The following is an 18,095-nucleotide window of genomic DNA, read 5'->3' as shown; positions in this document are numbered from 1 at the left end:
TGTTTTATATGCCCTGAGCAGAAGCATAGTAAGAGATTCTTCAGTGTACACACAGACTTTGGTGAAGATCTTCATGTTTCCTAAAAAGAATTCTGTGAGAAAGCCATTTTTCATCCTAACAAGAAAGCTATATTACACAACAAGTGCTCCAGAGGCCAGGAACCACATAGATTGCTTTCCTCTGCACTGGCTGTGGAACTGATGTCCTCTATATTTGTGTGATCCACAGGCTTCCCTTTAGCATACCACTCTCTCTTTATCTATTAATCAGAAAGAAAGCCTAAAGTGACTTGATCCAGCTAGTCATCTACAGTACACACGTATCTGCATCTAGTCAACGTTTTTTTCATTCTTCAGTTCTCTTTAGAGTCTATCGTATTGTTTGGAACTATTTGTTTCTTTCTAAAAAAGGTACCTGAAATAGATTACATGAATTGTTCAACAGAATTTTTTTTGTCATTGCTTACAAGGAAAGACATCCAGACAAATAGCTCAAATGTAGATGATCCCTTCAGAACAGACTTCTCTAGTCAGGTGAGATGAACACACTAATTGTTCTTGTCTTTAATAAATTTGTCATAATACAAACAATGCTTAGGGTTGTGAGTTTGAAGCTTATGATATTAATATCACTGTACAGACATCTATAAGAAGAATGAAAGTAAATAAAGAAAGGAACCTGAAGATTCTGGGGAAAAACAAAAACAAAAACAAGGACTGCTTGGTCTACTTAGTAAAATTTAAAAAGCTGAAATATTTTCTTGCAATTTTTTAAAGTCCTTTTACACTAAAAATCATTAAATGCTAAAGACTAGTGAAAGTCATTTGCAGGTTTTGTCGGGTAGCCAACTTTGACAGCAAAAGTAGTTTTCATAGAATAAACAGAGTCCATGAATTTATTTATTTTCCATACATACTATAACATTTTTATCTGAGCAATTAATAATTTAAAATATAATTTCAGTGTTTTCACTTAAAGATGACAGATATCCTGGGGAAGATATGTTAGAGCATTTATAAGTAGACACAAAAAGACAAGGAAACTGCTTACAGCTAAGATTTTTTCAACTTCAACCAAAATAAGACTCTTAAATCCGTTTTTATAGATTAAGTCTTTAACCTGTCAACTCAATTTGCATTCAATATATATTTTCTTTTATAGACTGAAATTTTATTTAAAAGCTTAAGTATACTTACACACTGGATGTGTGTAGATGGCATAAACTGGTGAGGATGCATCTTGAGAACTGTGTTCAGTTTTGGGCTCCTCACTACAAGAAAGACATTGAGGCCCTGGAACATGTCCAGAGAAGGGCAATGAAACTACTGAGGGTCTGCAGCACAGGTCTTATAAGGAGCGCCTCAGAGAGCTGGGATTGTTTAGCCTGGAGAAGAGGAGGCTCAGGGGAGACCTCATTGCACTTTACAACTTCCTGAAGGGAGGTTTTGATGAGGAGGGGCTTGGCCTCTTCTCCCAGGCAACAAACAGGAGCCAAGCAAATGGCCACAAGTTGTACCACAAAAGGTTTGGATTAGTCATCAAGAAAAACTTTTTCTCTCAGAGAGTGGTCAGGCAATGGAATGGCCTGCCCAGAGAGGTGGTGGAATTGCTGTCCCTGACAGTATCCAAGAGGTATCTGGATGAGGAGTTATGAGATCTGGTTTAGTGTCTTGTGGTAGCTATGGTAATGGGAGGATAGTTGGACTAGATGATCTTGTAGGTCCTTTCCGACCTTGTGATTCTATGATTCTATAAACAGTCAGGGTCTATGGCCATCAATGCCAGCTTATAAAGATATAAACTAAAAGCTTATATTTTGAAGAGAAGATTTAAATGCCTTTTATTTTATTCAGAGAAATATTTAAAGGATGTCTTTAAATTAGCTGATGGGTGAACAAAATGTCAAAAAGTGGTGTAAAACAGTGCAAAGCAGAAACATTTACTGAGAATATGGTAAGGAAGATTCTTACACTTCTCCACAAAAATCTTGGAGTCCACCACAAGGGCTTATACAAGAAGCTTTGGTTCTTTAGAGTTACTTTAACCATCTTAATATCTACTAGAATAGAAATGTATCATGAAAGAAGTGATTCAGATTTCATTTGGGGTAGTGTGCCCAGTTTTGAACTTTTCTTTACAAGGAAGATACTGACAATCTGCAGCAAGTTTGCCTGGGAGAGAACCACTAAAGTGATCTGAAGATAGGAGAATGATCTATGAGAAAGTAGTTCAGATTTGCTAAGATCTTCTTGGAGTCACACAGTTGGTAAGACAAGAAGTTACATAAGCAGTCTTACATAAGAAGAATTCTATTTAGATATAAGAAAGATATACACTCAGTCTTTATAATAAGCATAACTAAGCCTTAGAACAAGTTGCTTGGATGGACTGTATAATCTGCACTCTTGGAAATACACAGAACTCAACTGGGCAGTCCTATAGCTTTGAATCTAGTTGTAGTTCCGAAGTGAGTGAAAGTTTGTGCAGATATTTCCTTTTAGTGGCATCCAGAGCTCCTTCCCATTTCAGTTTTATAAAGTGGAGGTATCTATATCAATTTTTTGAATGAATCGTATGTGAACAATCATGTGAGTGTTAGTATATAGTAGGTTTCCCCATAACAATAAAATTGTATTATAAGTGGGAACTACTGGAAGTGAACAGAAAATCATGTAAAGAAAGAGACAATGCATTCAAGAGTTAAAGCTGATTTTTTTAGTTATTATCTGGAAAATCAGGAGAATGCTTCAGTAGTTTGGACAAGTTTACCAAATAAGAGTTAATTTCAGAGGAAAGACTCTACTTCATCCAGGCAGTAAAAATTTTAACTGTTAACTCTATTTGCTAGACAATGTAATAATATGGTACAAATAAGAAGTATAAAAGTGAATACAGTGGGAGTGTAACATGTATTGGCTATTGAGGTTGCAAGAATAAGGGAGGGAGAAAAAGGAAGCTCCCAAAAGTAATAATAGATTTTTTTTTCTAATTAATTTTTAAATAAAGGAATTAATAAGCATATATACATATTTATTTATGTGTCCTAATAATTTGTTAATTAATACGTGAATGATTGTATCCATTTTCTGCCATACTGGGAGATGAGTGGGAGAAAGCAGCTCAGCAGAAAGGAATGTGGGGCTGTTCTTAGACAGCAGGCTAACCAGAGTCAGTAGGGTGAAGCTGAGAAGGCAAACACAGTTTTGGGGTGTATTAGGCAAAGCATAACCAGCCAGTCAAAAGAGGCAATTCTTCTGCTATTCCTAGCTTTACCGTGGCCTTATCTTGAATATTACATGCAGTTCTGGGCTCTGTAAAATGTAAAGTGATGTGAAGGTACTTGAAAGAATCCAGAGGGCAAAAAGGACTGGGAAGCACGTCCTAAGGGGAGACCCAGAGGACACTTTATTTGTGTAGTGCAGAGGAAAGGAAGCTAAAAAGTGACCTCATTGTTCTCTACAATTTCTTGAGGAAGGGAAATGGTGAGGGAGGTGCTGGAGGGAAGTGATTGGATACCGGAATGGCACAAAACTGTGCTGGAGTAAGCTGATGCTAGACATTAAGAGCAATTTCTTTATTGTGAGGGTGATCAAACAGTGGAAGAGGCTCCCTAGCAGAGTGATTGATGTCACATCAATCATTGCAATCAATCATTTGTGTCTAAATTTTCAGTTACTCCTGAAGTGGTCAGGCAGCTGGACTCAATGGGTAATCCTTGTAGGTTGCTTCCAACTGTTTTACTTTGTTCTTTTCTGTTCTATTGTATCATGAGAATGAAGAAGTATTAATGTAAGTATTATACTATTAAATAAGTATTTAAGTCATAAATATAATCTGTGAATAATGTTTTCATTCATTTATGATCCTATACTTCATCTATCTAATATAGTAAAAATAAATAAATAAAAAAATAAAACAATTCTTTCCTATTCATCAAAACTAATGTTTATATGTAATTGAAAAAGAAAGATCAATCTGCTGTATGTTTTTATCCAAGAAACATAATTAGTCTGCTCCACTGCCATAAATAATTAAGAAGGGCATTTTAAGAGAAAACAATATATTACGGGCTAATTAAAGTTTTGGAACCCATACGACAAGCTATATTTTTTGTGTTACAGTTAAATATTTTGAGAGTCAGGGTCAGGATTTTCTGAAGGTCTCATTATTTGTAATTCATATATAGTCTACAATACATCTTTTTAAAGTGACATTTTTAGACTATTTTGAATGCTTTGTATTTCTTAGTAAAAATGCAGATTTGTTTCTGCTTGCATTTTAACGTTTTTATGCCACATTTGTACTCTACAAGATAACTTCTTGTGCGATATAAAAATCTAGAGCTCAATTAACTTTGAAGCCGACATGAATGAGAAAACCTCATTTCCAAAGAATATTGCCAATAGCACTTATATATTGTCAATTTTCTTTCATATTTTAACATCTGTGGATAACACAAATTAAAGCAATTTTTCTGCATTCAAATTATTCAGATCCATTTGGTCTATTTTTTTTTTTTTTGGTCATTTATGCATGAATAATGATGTATACAAAATCTGTGCAAATATTGACTTTCTTCTATTTCATTCACACTATGTGGAGTAGCACAGTTTTTAGACTTTTATAAGACCTATCTTACTGAAAAAAATATATATATATCCCTCACTTTACAATTAGCTTGCTGTTCCCGTGCATTTTTTTTCCTGAAGTTGTAACTTTTAGGGAATTTCTATTCCTCTGTCTTCTTGTTGCTTCTTACTGTCTTTTATCTCCTCATCCTACCTATGTTTTAATGATAGGGACTATCTATTAATTTTAATTTCAAGTATGGAGTCTTCCGATAATCAGTAAATGTAACATTTAAGTTTAGGAATTTTATGAACATTTGTGTTTCAGGATGAATACCAAATCAAGCCCAGACTGTATTTTGTCAATATTTGAAATATTTGTACTCCAATTGAGCTCTCATTTGAAATTCACAGTAAGTCATTGAATCACCAAAGTTGGAAAAGACCTACAAGACCATCCAGTTCAACTATAGAATCACAGAATCATAGGAAGGCTTGGGTTGGGTGGAACCTCAAGGATCCTCTGAATGTCTTGCTGGTCTTCCTCCAAACTTTACATCTCTCTTGACCACTGGGCAACACTTTGCCTAATGCAGCCAGGAATGCTACTAACCTTAGTGGCACCCTGTACTGCATCTGGGATTATTTCTCCCCTGGTACACATCTTTGCACTTCTCCTTGTTGAATGTAATGAGATTCTTGTCAACCCATCCTTCTGGCCTATCAAGGCCCTTCTGAATGAAAGCAGAGCCCACTGAAGAATCAGCAACTGCCTGCAGTAAATTTACTGAAGAGACACCCTACCCAATCATTCAGGTCATTAATGACTGGAATCAGTATTGAACCCTGGGGTTCTCTGCTTATTATGGGCCTCCAACTAGACTTTGCTCTGCTGACCAATACCCTCTGGGCCTAGCTATTCCATCATGTTCCCAGGGATCGAGGTGATGCTGATTGGCCCATAGATCCCTGGGTCCTCCTTCCTGCCCTTCTTGAAAATTAAAGTGACATTTTCATTTCTTCACTCTTCAGACGCTTCTCCCAGTTGCCACAAGTGAGCAGAAACTGTAGAAAATAGCCTTGTAATCATGTCTTCTAGCTCCCTAGAGCTAGGGGGGGGGGGGGGGGGAAGGAAATATATTTGAAATATTTATTAGATAGGGTGTCCTCATGACATAAAAAGAAGAAAAAGAAAAAGGAAAAATGGCAACCATAACAAAAATTGCACTAGAGGTTACCAACAACCTGAATTCATCCTATCTGCATAAGTCAGAAGTATGTTTATGTTGCTACAAAGCCTACACTGATATGACCAGCACATTAAACCACCACTCTACCTTTGGGCAAAGGTAACCACCTTTAAATTGATTACAGCAATTTATCCTCTTAAAATTTCAGCAGAGGCAGTACAGAATATAGCAAGTTTGACAGATTCTATGTTTTCCATCAAAATGCAGCTGTTCTGGTCAAATAAGCTGTTGATTCTGCAATATTTGAAGCATTTGGCTTGAAGTACCTTCCTAAACTTTAGAAATCTGTCTGTCAGAAACACTACGGTAAAATGATTTCAGTTACAACCCTTCCCCTTGCAACGTAATTCCAACTCAGTAATACCATTTTTTTGTTTGTTTGTTTGTTTTTTAATCCTCTATCTTCAAAATCACTGTCGTGTTGCCCTATAGTAAAGTGCCCTGATTCCACCCTTCTTGTTTGGAAGTTCTGTCACTTACCTCAATTCTCCACTCAGAGCAGTAGTTCAGTTTGTTTTGTAGATTTTTATCATTCTTTTATCATTCTCTTTTTAAAGTTTAACATTAATTCTTTACTGATAACTTTTCTTTTAACAGACTGCTCACTTTGAGGAAGAATGTTTAAAATTTCAGTTTCCTGAGATAATTCAAATATCTTCTCCAGTCTTGCTTATTTCCATTGCTAAGTCTCCTGCAGGCAGAGATTATGATTTTTAAGAACTTTCCAGCCTTAGCCGACTTGTATCTTCATTTCTATCCACGAAAAAGCTAAGTATATCTGTTGACATTACTATTCAACCTGAGAATCTTCTAAATGCCACTGCATACAAGGAACTTCTAAGGATGAAAGACTAGAAAATATCTAAATAGAATAACTTCGGATGAAGAGGTATAAAACTATGATTCCCTCCCCCACTGTTCTCTGCCCCCCAATAGGTTTAAGGGACAGAGTAATCAAAATATTTATTTATAAATCATAATTATAATAATTTATATATTTTTTATAAAATATATTTAATTTATTTACAAAATATATTTATAATTATATATAATTATAAATTAAAGACTTCAGATGAGTCAATTAATTAACTGTTAATAGAAAAGGAAATTCTTACTAGTTACCTTACTCAAGTGTAAATGAAAATGAATGGTAAATGGTGGTCTGATTACAAGCCTGGAAGATACTAGGGATTCTGGACGTGAGAATCATCAAAAGAATACCATATAGCAAAAGAAAACAAAAGGAAAACAGATATATACATATATTTATATAAAACTACATATATATTCAGCTACAGAAAACTGATTTAAAAATCTAAAGTTTATTATGCTAGGGTGTTTGTTCTATCCACAAACCCTGCTAAAAAGACTGTCTCCTTCTTTCCTGTTGCTCCCTTTTACAAAGGCTCAGGTCACCTCACAGCCTTCTCTGAGCTGAGCTGAACAGCCACAGCTCTCAACCTTCCTTCATAGGAGAGGACTCTCCAGCACAGAGTAGAGGGGAAAGATATATTCAGTTTTGGGCTCCTCACTACCAGAAAGATGTTGAGGTCGTGGAATGCGTACAGAGAAGAGTAAAAAAACTAGTAAGGGGTCTGGAGAACAAGTCTTATCAGGAGTGCCTAAGGGACCTAGGATTGTTTAGCCTGGAGAAGAGGAGGCTTAGGGGAGACCTCATTGCACTCTACAGCTTCCTGAAGGGAGGTTGTGATGAGGGGAGGCTTGGGCTCTACTCCGAAGCAACAAACAGGACCCGAGGAAATGGCCACTATTTGTAACAGTAAAGGTTTAGATTAGACAGAAGGAAAATATTTTTCTCTCAGAAAGTGGTCAGGCACTGGAATGGTCTGCCCTGGGAGGTGGTAGAGTCACCGTCCCTGGCAGTGTTCAAAAGGCATTTGGGTGAGGAGCTATGAGATCTGGTTTAGTGGTTTCTGGTAGCAATGGTAATGGGAGGACAGTTGGACTAGATGATCTTGTAGGTCCCTTCCGACCTCGCGATTCTATGATTCTATGATTCTATGAAGATGACCTCCCATGACCTGCTGACCACACTTCTTTTGAAGAAGAAGTACCTAGCACAGGATACATTGCTGGCTCCCATGCAGCTTTCCATCCACCAGTATCCCCAGGTCTTTTTCCGCAGGGATGCACTCAGTCCTTTTATCCCCCAGCTTGTATCGGCAGTGAGGGTTGCCTCGACCCATGCGCAAGACTTTGGATTTGTTGAACTTCATGAGGTTCACTGGGCCCACTTCTTGAGCTTGTGTAAATCTCTCTGGATTGCATCCTGTCCATTGGGCACAGCTTGGTGTCACGAGCAAGCTTGCTGGGAATAGACTAGATCCCACTGTCAATGTAATTAATGAAAATATTAAACATTATCAGTTCGAACACTGATCCCTGGGGGGCACCACTCATTACTGATGTCCATCCAAACATGGATCCATTGACGATAACTCTGGATTTGATCTTGCGACTGGTTCAAAACCAGTATCACAGCTTAGCACTAAAAGAAGCAATCATTGATAGGGATACTGCAAGTGAAGTGCAAGGTCATGTCTAAACCTCATGTATAGAAAACACAACAGTGTTATTCAAATAAAAACACTCCAATCATTCCCTAGATTTCAGTCACCAAATCTTCAGTGATTCTAAAGGTTGGCATGTTATTTATATTATTCTGCTCTTTAGTTCAATTTGGATAGAGATTCAAAATAAAGAAAGGCTTCACATTATATATAAAAGTTAATATACATGTCTTTCAGGTTTTGGAGTTTAGTACCCATTTTATCATTTCAGCATAATATTACATAAAGAATATTGAGTTCATTATACTCTGAGAGACTGAAATTTTACTTGCCTGATATTCTTTGCAATAATACATGTTTTCTGCAGCTGCTAACACTTGATTTTTTTTTCCTATTTATTTTTTCCTCTGCTTCTAGTAACGTTGCAGACCAGTTTCTATACAATTCAGAATGCAGAACACGTTGTGACTGCCAATGTGCTTCTTTTTTCCCCTAACACTGAAATTAGTGAAACACTAAAAATTATTTATTCATCTAGGTACTGTCTTACTTATTTTGTTTTTTAACAAAGCCTTAAAAGCACCATAACTTCATGTTTTCTTCTCCTTAATAAATAAACAAATAAATAAATAAAATAGGGTCCCACCTGTCTGTCTCCTGATGACTTTTGATGGCTTCTATTCTGAAATATTACAACATTAAGAATTCAGTATGAGAAAGAGAATATCTACTGATCTTTGAATTGTTATTTTGAAACATTTCAATACAATCACAGAACAAACAAACAAACAAAATAAGGCTATCATATTATTAATCTTCTACGTAATGCAGACCAAGGTATTTGAACCTATATAAAGTTGAACTATTCCTGGTTGGTTATGTCTTACATATATACCAAATATACCTCTGGGTATATTTGTCTTGGCTATAAATTTAACAACTTGACACTAAATTATGTAACATTCAGTGATAAGTATCACTGTCAAGAAAGTGAGTGTTTCACATTTCTCATGGTCACCTACTGGTAGTTACATACAGCTATGTGTGCTTAGTAAAAGCAGATCATGTATCTTCAGAAGTGTTTTTCAAGCAATTGCATTCTTTAAAATATTGTGGCAAATTTATACTCGGTTTTTTACATTAATAGAAGTCAGTGCAGGAGAAATAAATAACAATTCACTAAAAACTTTTAATGAAACGCATCTCTTCCAAGATATTCATTAAGAGGAAGAAAAGCTTCGTAATATCTTAAATCAGGAATTTCTAAATAGGATTGTGAAACACAATTAGAAACAAGATTTTAGCTTTATGTTCTTTCCTCTGATTTGTCATAGATTCATAGACTTTTTGAGTTGGAAAGGATTTTTAGAAGTGTCATGGTTTTATGTTTTTTTGGTTACTGGTATTCTACATCATAACATCATGTAGTGCTCCAGTTCTGGGTACCTGTCCATAAGAAATGAAGAACTAAATTCCCCAGGGGGCTTTGCTTTTCTTTGCTCTTCTCCTTCACTTCTGCTCACTGCTGTCCACCCCAACTGCGCACATTACTTCAGTATCAGTGTAAGGCCTTCAGCTTTTTGGACAGTCTCACTCTCATTATATTTGATTTATTAGCTTCAGTTCTAATTATATTGTATTATAGTGTGTTGTCTTGCATTCTGATACCATATTAAGTAAATTAGTTTGTTTCTTCTCAGATTGTTGCCGCTTTTAAAAACTATTTTGGAATCCCCCATTTCCCTTTTCTGGAGGAGCAAATTTTGCAAAATATAATGATATATATATATATTAAAATGCTATTATGGAAAAGGTTTTGTGAAAAAGGTCTATGTACTTTTTTCTTTTTCGTTTTTCTTCCCCCCCTCCTACTCCCCACTGCTGTTTCCAGAATTTTGTTTTCTAAGAAATATCAAGAAGTGATCTCCTATATTTTTATTTTTTTCTTTGCTTTAGGTTTTTACCATATAAGGTAGTGGAATTACATAGAATATGCAGAATTTCTTACAGAACAGAAGTATGATACTCGTTCAACAAAATAAAATAAAATAAAATAAAATAAAATAAAATAAAATAAAATAAAATAAAATAAAATAAAATAAAATAAAATAATTAAAAAAAAAAAAAACAAAACTCCTCTCATGCTGATTTATATTTTCTCTGGCAATCTTTGTTTTTTGTCAGCCAGCTGTATAATTTTCCTTTTATTTTTAGATACTTATCTGTGCCTATCTCATCAGGTCTGAGGATAAATAAAGTTTATATTGTTATTTGCAAATATGCAGAATTATAATCCATGTGATAATTTTGCATTACAAGTCAGAGTTCCTTCAATTGCAAAAGGAATTTCTATCCTCATGTTCCTACTTACTCTATAACATTAGTGGTTCCTAAGTACTCCTTGAAGTAAAGTAAGCTGTACCAGTCTTGTATACAGAGCCCAGAAAATGGACTTTGCATTATTTTTGATATATATAGGAATTTTTTTACATACTGAATATAATCCTTTTGATAATAATAGTGCCCATGGGAATTGCATCACCCTTGTAACATGATGAATGTTATGCAGCACATTGGAGTTTCAAATGATAGTGATATGATCAGTACTATTATTATTGTACTACCAGTTCAGTAACTAAATGAGGAGAGATATAAAGTACAAGGCACAACGAGAATTTGAATCTCGATTAATTGTAAGAAAGACTTATTATTTTAGAAAAGAATAGTAACAAAAAGCTTAGTTCACAGATCTTGGGTGGCTATGGCAAGTGGCAACTATGGTTGACCACAGATGTTGTGCACTGTCCATAATTAGTGATATTAAAAAGATACTATGGTCTAAACATTCACCTGTAGGTGGTCCTGCTTTTTTTTTTTTTTTTTTTAGAGGCTTGGATCAGATAACTTCAAGCATTCTTGATTATCTTTTTCCATGATTTTTGGCCTGCATGAGGGGAAAGAGCAAACAAATGAAAAACAAAGCAAACAAACAAAAACCCTCTTTTTACAATCACAGAGTGTGATGATTTGTGGAGAACTTAGTTTTCACCAGGCAGAGGTCGCTGAAAATGTGAAAATGTGAGGACTCAGGGTAGAGAGTAACAAAGTGAAATATGGAAACAGAAGTCAAGGAGAATTATCTGCAACTAAATACTGAGATGGGAATAACCCAAACAGAGGAAGTAATTATTACTCACTGCATCCATTTATTTTATTCATCATAGCCACAGGATTTGCAGTTTTTAGTGTTTGTGTTCCAAGGACTCACTGCTAAAAGTTGATGAATAGCCAATATAATCCAAATGCCCAAATAACTAATCAGAACACAACTTTGAAGTGTCAGTCATGTCCTAAAGTAGATTACTGCAGCACAATTATGAGTCATTAATATCAAATTTTAAAATGTATATGTGAATAGTTTTATAGGCTTTGTGCATACTTCCGTCTGCTGTGGAAGATAGGACAAGTTGAAAGGATAATGAAAAAGTTTAAAATTGAATATATCCTCTATTTTGAATAAATTTTTCTTTTTTACTAATTCTTCTTTTGTGTCTGGGTACAATCCTCTCATGTTTAGAAATTTCATATGATCTTCATATGTTCAATAAGTGATAAGAAAACTCAGTAGCTCTACACACTGCACAACTGATCTCTTTTTTCACTTTGTAGGCACTTAGTATTCTTCTTTTCCATCTATAAACCTACTGTCCTCCTGAAGAAGGAATTAGTTTGTGATTACTTTTTCTTAGTAGAATTTGCTATTCAACAACAGAAATAAGCAGTGCCACTTTAAAAAAGTGAATTTGCTATCTAAAATATCCATAAACTGTTCCAGAAATGCTACCTTTATTCTTTTACTGGGAATAGATAACTTGGTGGTACATCTTCCAGTCCTTTTGTCCATTTCTGTTGTCTTCCAAAATACTGATCCATCTATTTACAGTTCTTTGTCCTCTTAAAAATGAAAACCGAAAAAGGCTTTTTCTTCTGCTGGACTGAATACTGTCCACCAGCAATTAATGTGAACTAACCTAGCACTAGAATACCTCTGAAGAATTGCTATCTCTATGACTAGCATTCTTTAGTTGGAAACTTTATAACTGAAACCTGAAAACTTGTTAAGAGAGGAGGAGCAAAACAACAGTATAAGGGCAGGACAGGTTTTCCAGCTAATTCAATATTTAACCATACTGTCATAAGCTAGGGCTCTGTGAAAATTAGGAGGTGTTTTAGCCCTCCAGGAGATCCTTAGCTGTATCTGAAACGTTACTGTCCTGTAAAGCCACGTTTCCTGGGATGCAATCAGGTATTTTAAATGCAGAGTAGTCTTAAGACCATGTTATATCATTGATGGCTTTCTGTAATACCATGTAGATACATGAAACCAAGGTATAACAGGAGGTGTATTACATTCTCCTTTACACAGGTGATTTGTTAATTAAAGCCTTTTTTGTGGTTCATTATTATTCTGGCATTATTATTCTGGCTCATTCATTATTCTCTATTTCAGAATAGCTGTTTACACAGCATTGGATTTCAAGTCTGAAGAAATAAAAAACAGGTACTGCTTTCTGAAATGAAGTACACATTTGTAAAAAGGTAAAATAAGTGGCATGTAAGAATGAAATGCTCGTGTTCTCAGTAGCAGTGACTGATATTTTGGAAATGATCTCTCATAACCAGAAAGAGTCAAATGTTCGAATTGTGTAATAAGACTAGAAAATAATAGTAAGAAATGTTATTTATGCAAAAGGATTATAGTTCCTTAGGAAATTCTTAAGTTAGAGTTCTTCACAGAACATAGCATTCTGCACATGCTCCTATTTATCTCACTCTTTCATTTCAGTTCTACAAAGAAATGGCCATTTTCATTAATGTAATACAATGAAAATAATCACAATTCAGCTCACATTAACAATATGGTAAAATATTCTGAAGCAATTGATTGAGTCTATAATTATGGTTGTTCAGGACTTCTGTAGATAAATTCTATGCTTTTACATCTCGCAACACAGAGACTCAGTTTAAATAGATAGTCTGGATAAAACATTTGTGTCCATGTACCTTGGAGCTAACCCACAAAAGCGATGTCAGATTTTGGTTTCGGTGCGTTAAGACTTAATCCCCTCTTCCCCCCCTCAAATATGTAGCATTTGAACAACACTGTGACTCTTTCAGTAAAATCTCACTTGTGTATACGCGTATATTTAACATATTTGACTCTAGATATTGCCTAGGATTTAGGAATCTGAGTTATTTTGCATTATTTAAAAACAAAAAGCTTTCTGACTTCTCTCAGTGGAATGGCATCTCTTTATACAATTTGATTTTCTTTTTTATTTATTTATTTTTTTATTTTTTTCTGGTAAGCAAAACCTGAGTCTGATCTTTATTTTTTAGTTTTAACAAATAATTTGCTAGTCTAATCAGTTTTGTTCATGCAATAAAATATTGAGTTACTTCACATGACAATGTGCATCATAGAAAGATTTTTTAATGACTGTCCAGAATGGTTAAATGAAATAAATTTATTGCCAGACTTCTGTTAGTAAAAAGGTGTGTGTGTGTGTGTGTGTGTGTGTGTGTGTGTGTAAAAACAACAGCAGTTTGTGCACTTTTTATTTTGAAATAATATGAAATAGCGACATGAAAAACTCATAGCCCAGGAAATGTTTCCTACTGTGGAATCACACACGAAAAAGTCTTAAATAACAGCCATTTGCAGTGTAAGTATGACAGTTAAACCACAGTAGAGGAACTGGAGTGGAATAATCTGTTGTTTTATGTTGTTTTAAATAATAAGTGAATTATGCTGCTCTTAATAGAATAAATCAACAACAACAAAAAAGCCAGCCATATAATATCCTGCCATGAAAAGCAGGACATTTTGTTGTAAGCTGTAATGTGTATGAATTTTAAGACATCTGTGCACTTGGAAGAACGGGGTAAGAAGACAGCTCTGGCAGTAATGATGCTGGTAAGTATGATAAATCCTTTTCAACATCAGCCACATGTAAAAAACTTCCTGTTGGCTGATCACTGATGCAAACAAGTTTTAAAATGGAATAATTCTGCTATGGAAACAAAAATAAATAAATAAATGCAGTCTAGAAGAAGCTGAAAACCCTTTTTCCAAAGCAGAACACTTTGTTGCTTGAACAATACTTAATCATCCTTTTTTTTTTTTTTTTTTTTTTTAAATTTATTTAAAATATCTTCTGTGGTAAAAAAGTATCTGAAGAAACGCGAATACTGACTTCTAAACATTTGCTGAATTTTATAGAGTTAGAAACAAAGCAGATTTGGAATAGCAAGCTTGTTCATTTAACTCTTTCTATGGGGGACCTTGCATACTGTTTGTTATTTATTTACTAAATTATTTATCTTTTCATTACTAGCTAACTTTAGACAGAATAGTGTAATTTATAACAGAATAAAGCACAACATTTTTCACAATGTTTTCATAGTGGAATCAAAAATGTACTGAAAAGGCCATATCATTTATACATATACAATCTATTCAATCTCTCATTTAAGAAGAGTGCTAATTTTTTATTTAACCTTTGGCATTATGGAATGAATGGCTCACTGCTGCTAAAGCTAGCTCAAAGTTGATGGGTCCCCTGTGCAGCTGGAAAAGAGCATGCTGTTAATGAGTCTCTGCTGCCTACACCTTTATTATCAAACTGATATGTCCCAACCAGTAATGATAGTAGCAGCCAAGAGTTTACTGGTTTGTTGGGAATGCTGCCGAGCATGAACAACTCAGTTACTCTTTATAGAAGTCTCATACCGTTTTCAAGTGCTGAATGAGAATTAAGGGGTAGTGAGTTGGCTCTTACAATATCAGAACTGTTAGCATGTTCAGCATATCAGTGAATGATGCCTGCCACTACTTTTACAGAACTATCACTACAGAGCAAGCTGAGGAATCACTAAAGCTTCCTTTAACATGATAGCATACTTATAAAATAGTATAGTTGCAAATAGTACACTTATAGCTAGTCTACAGCAATTTAGGAGCAATATTGTATTTGTCACTAATATTAAACTGGAGAGTATGGTTTATGGCCAATTATCTCCATTATTATTGTTTTTCAGGAAAGCTATGATGCTTTGGGACAGAATCATCTGAATGCCAACCATCTGCACTGCATATCAAGTCTCAAAATGCCTATGAATCAAGATAAGAACATGACTTTACATGAGGCCCATTTGTACTTTGTGTGCGAGTCACTGAAGGTGCAGGTAGTAAGGGCCGCTTACATAACATAGTAAAAAAATAAGTCATTGAAAGTTAATGCTTCTTCAAAAGTTATTGGCTTTTATCATTACAGCAGATCTGTAGAGAAGAAATTTCAGTAATCCAGCAGATGTTACAAAAAGTGGATTTTATCTGCTTGTACTGCAAGAGAGATGATGCAGTCCCTTTTCTACTTGTTACTGAATTTTATTTCTCTTGAAGAATTACCCATTCTATTCTGAACATTTTGGAATTGTACTTAATGTACAGTACTGTGGTTCTGCTAAAAGTGATGCATCAAATGAATTTCACCAAATCCAGCTGAAGTTCTGCTACCTGAGATACTGAAATCTTAGCTAAATCATTGATGGGCAACAGGAAGATGCCATAGATATTTGAAAATAGATTAAGAGTTTTTGATTTCAGTGTCAGTTTGTCTTTATTGACCAAAAGCTAAGTAAGAGGACTTAATGTTTTACAAAGTGAAATCAAATGTGAATAGAATCGGAGTTTTTGATTAGGAGGTATGGCTGTTTGGGATCACTCATATTAATGAATAATAATTTGACTTTTTCATTTCCATTTGTTAATTTTACAAGCATAAACTTGAAATTTGAACATTGGTAATATTTAGAATTTACTCTCTTTCATTATACTATTAACTTATTTCTATAAATGTCAGTATAGAATAGGAAGAATACCTTATATGCAACCGTTTGAAAAATTAGAAGATGACAAGGGATGAGAGTTCATAGATTCATAGAATCATAGAATATCTCAGGTTGGAAGGACTCATTAGAATTGTTGAGTTCAACTCCTGGCTGCACACAGGACCACACAAAAATCAGACCACATGTCTGAGAGTGTTGTCCAGATGCTTCTTGAACTTCATCAAGTTTGGTACTGTGACCATTTCTCTGGGCAACCTGTTCCAGTGCCTGAACACCCTATGGTGAAAAATCTTTTACTGATATCCAAACTGAGTTAGTAAGATGGAATAAAAAGAGATCAAATAGTGAAGACTCTGAACTGTAAAATCAAACAGTTATATATAAGAAAAAGAGAATATATATATATATAAGAGAAACTCTAAAAAGGACAATGTATACAGATAATGGTTGCAATAAATACTTTTTCTTTTTCTTTTTTTTTTTTTTCTTTCTGTAGATCACAGAAACTATGCAAATTCCAAGGTCAAGTGAGTTTTTACAGCAATCAAAATGGGAAATGTGATATAGCAGTTTGAATGACATCATAACTATAGAAAAGGATTTCTAATCTGGAATGCATTTGGAAAGAAGTTGAAGAGTATGCACTCATTACTAATCTCATAGTCTAAGGTTAAAAATATTGGACATTGAACACTGTTTGACTACAGAAAACAGCCAAAGTATTTTTCAGGAACAAAAGCAATCCACTAACAAAACTTGTTACACTCACTGAGCATTGTTATCTTGCTGTCAGCTGGGCTGAATTAGTGTGACACTCCATACTGCACACATCTACTAGTAAATAGCTTCTGTGATGCCCTCATCTAATTAATATCTTCACAAGGGACTAATAGAGAGAATAAAATTCATTTCACTTTAACTTAAATATCAAAAATTTAGATATCTTCACAATTCATCTAAACTTCCTCCACAGACATGAGAGAGAGGGGGATCTCCAGAGATGCCTCTATAATACCTCTAATGGATAACAGATGAAGTAATAACTCTCTGGAGGTCTGACTCCTTCTCTCTTTCTATGAAGTATAGACATCCAACCTGAACTACATGCTTCACCTTCAAATGGCTGGTGAAATTAAATGAATATCACTTATAATCTCTTGCCCCATAATGAGCTGGATTTCAAGCCTGCACTGAATGTCTCTGGTTTTACTGTTTTATCCGTATTCACAGCAAAAGGAAAATACTGTTTTGAAAAACCCTTCATTGTTTTTATTGTAAAAAAATTTCCATGTTATTTATTTACTTACTTTATTTATTTATTGTATTTATTACTTCTTTATTCACACATTTTTGAAAATATCTTGACCCTTGAATTTTTTTTGTTCTAAACATAAAATAATTAAAGTTTAAGTAGATTGAGAAAAAGAAGAAAACAAATAAATTATTTATTGCAATATTCCTTTATCCTAAGTTCCTTAGACAACTGCATTCAGAAGGACCAATGTGATTTGTATATGCTGCTTGTATGAAATGAACATAACATCACAAACAACAAAAGCAACATAAAAAGCAGAACAAATAAAAACACATTAAATTTCACAGCTAGGCAAACCAAACATATAGTTACATTAACACATACTTTCTGCTAATGTCTTCATAGATTCCATTCAAAAAGGCCATTCAAAATATAAATTGAAGAAAATATAAAATAAAATAAAAAATACATGGCATTTGTACCACAGACATTAAACTGGTTTCTGCATGATCAGCAAATTTCTTAACATGAAACTAGTAAATATCAGAGTAATAATATATATACCCCACCAAAAAA

At 34.4% G+C, this 18,095-nt stretch overlaps 1 long non-coding RNA gene across 1 annotated transcript; it reads left to right on the top strand.

The window, feature by feature from the left end:
• Positions 1–15,381: 15,381 nt before the first annotated feature.
• On the top strand, positions 15,382–17,705 carry LOC146762747 (uncharacterized). Its single transcript, XR_014948253.1, has 2 exons — positions 15,382–15,598; positions 16,761–17,705. It is a non-coding gene; the product is annotated as an uncharacterized LOC146762747 (long non-coding RNA).
• Positions 17,706–18,095: the final 390 nt, after the last annotated feature.

The sequence above is a fragment of the Coturnix japonica genome, chromosome 1 (assembly GCF_054131305.1).
Source record: "Coturnix japonica strain WE chromosome 1, WE-NBRP24, whole genome shotgun sequence".
In the NCBI taxonomy this organism is placed as follows: Eukaryota; Metazoa; Chordata; class Aves; order Galliformes; family Phasianidae; genus Coturnix; species Coturnix japonica.
Note: the sequence above shows the minus strand (reverse complement) of the source record. Positions and strands in the feature narration are given on the sequence as shown.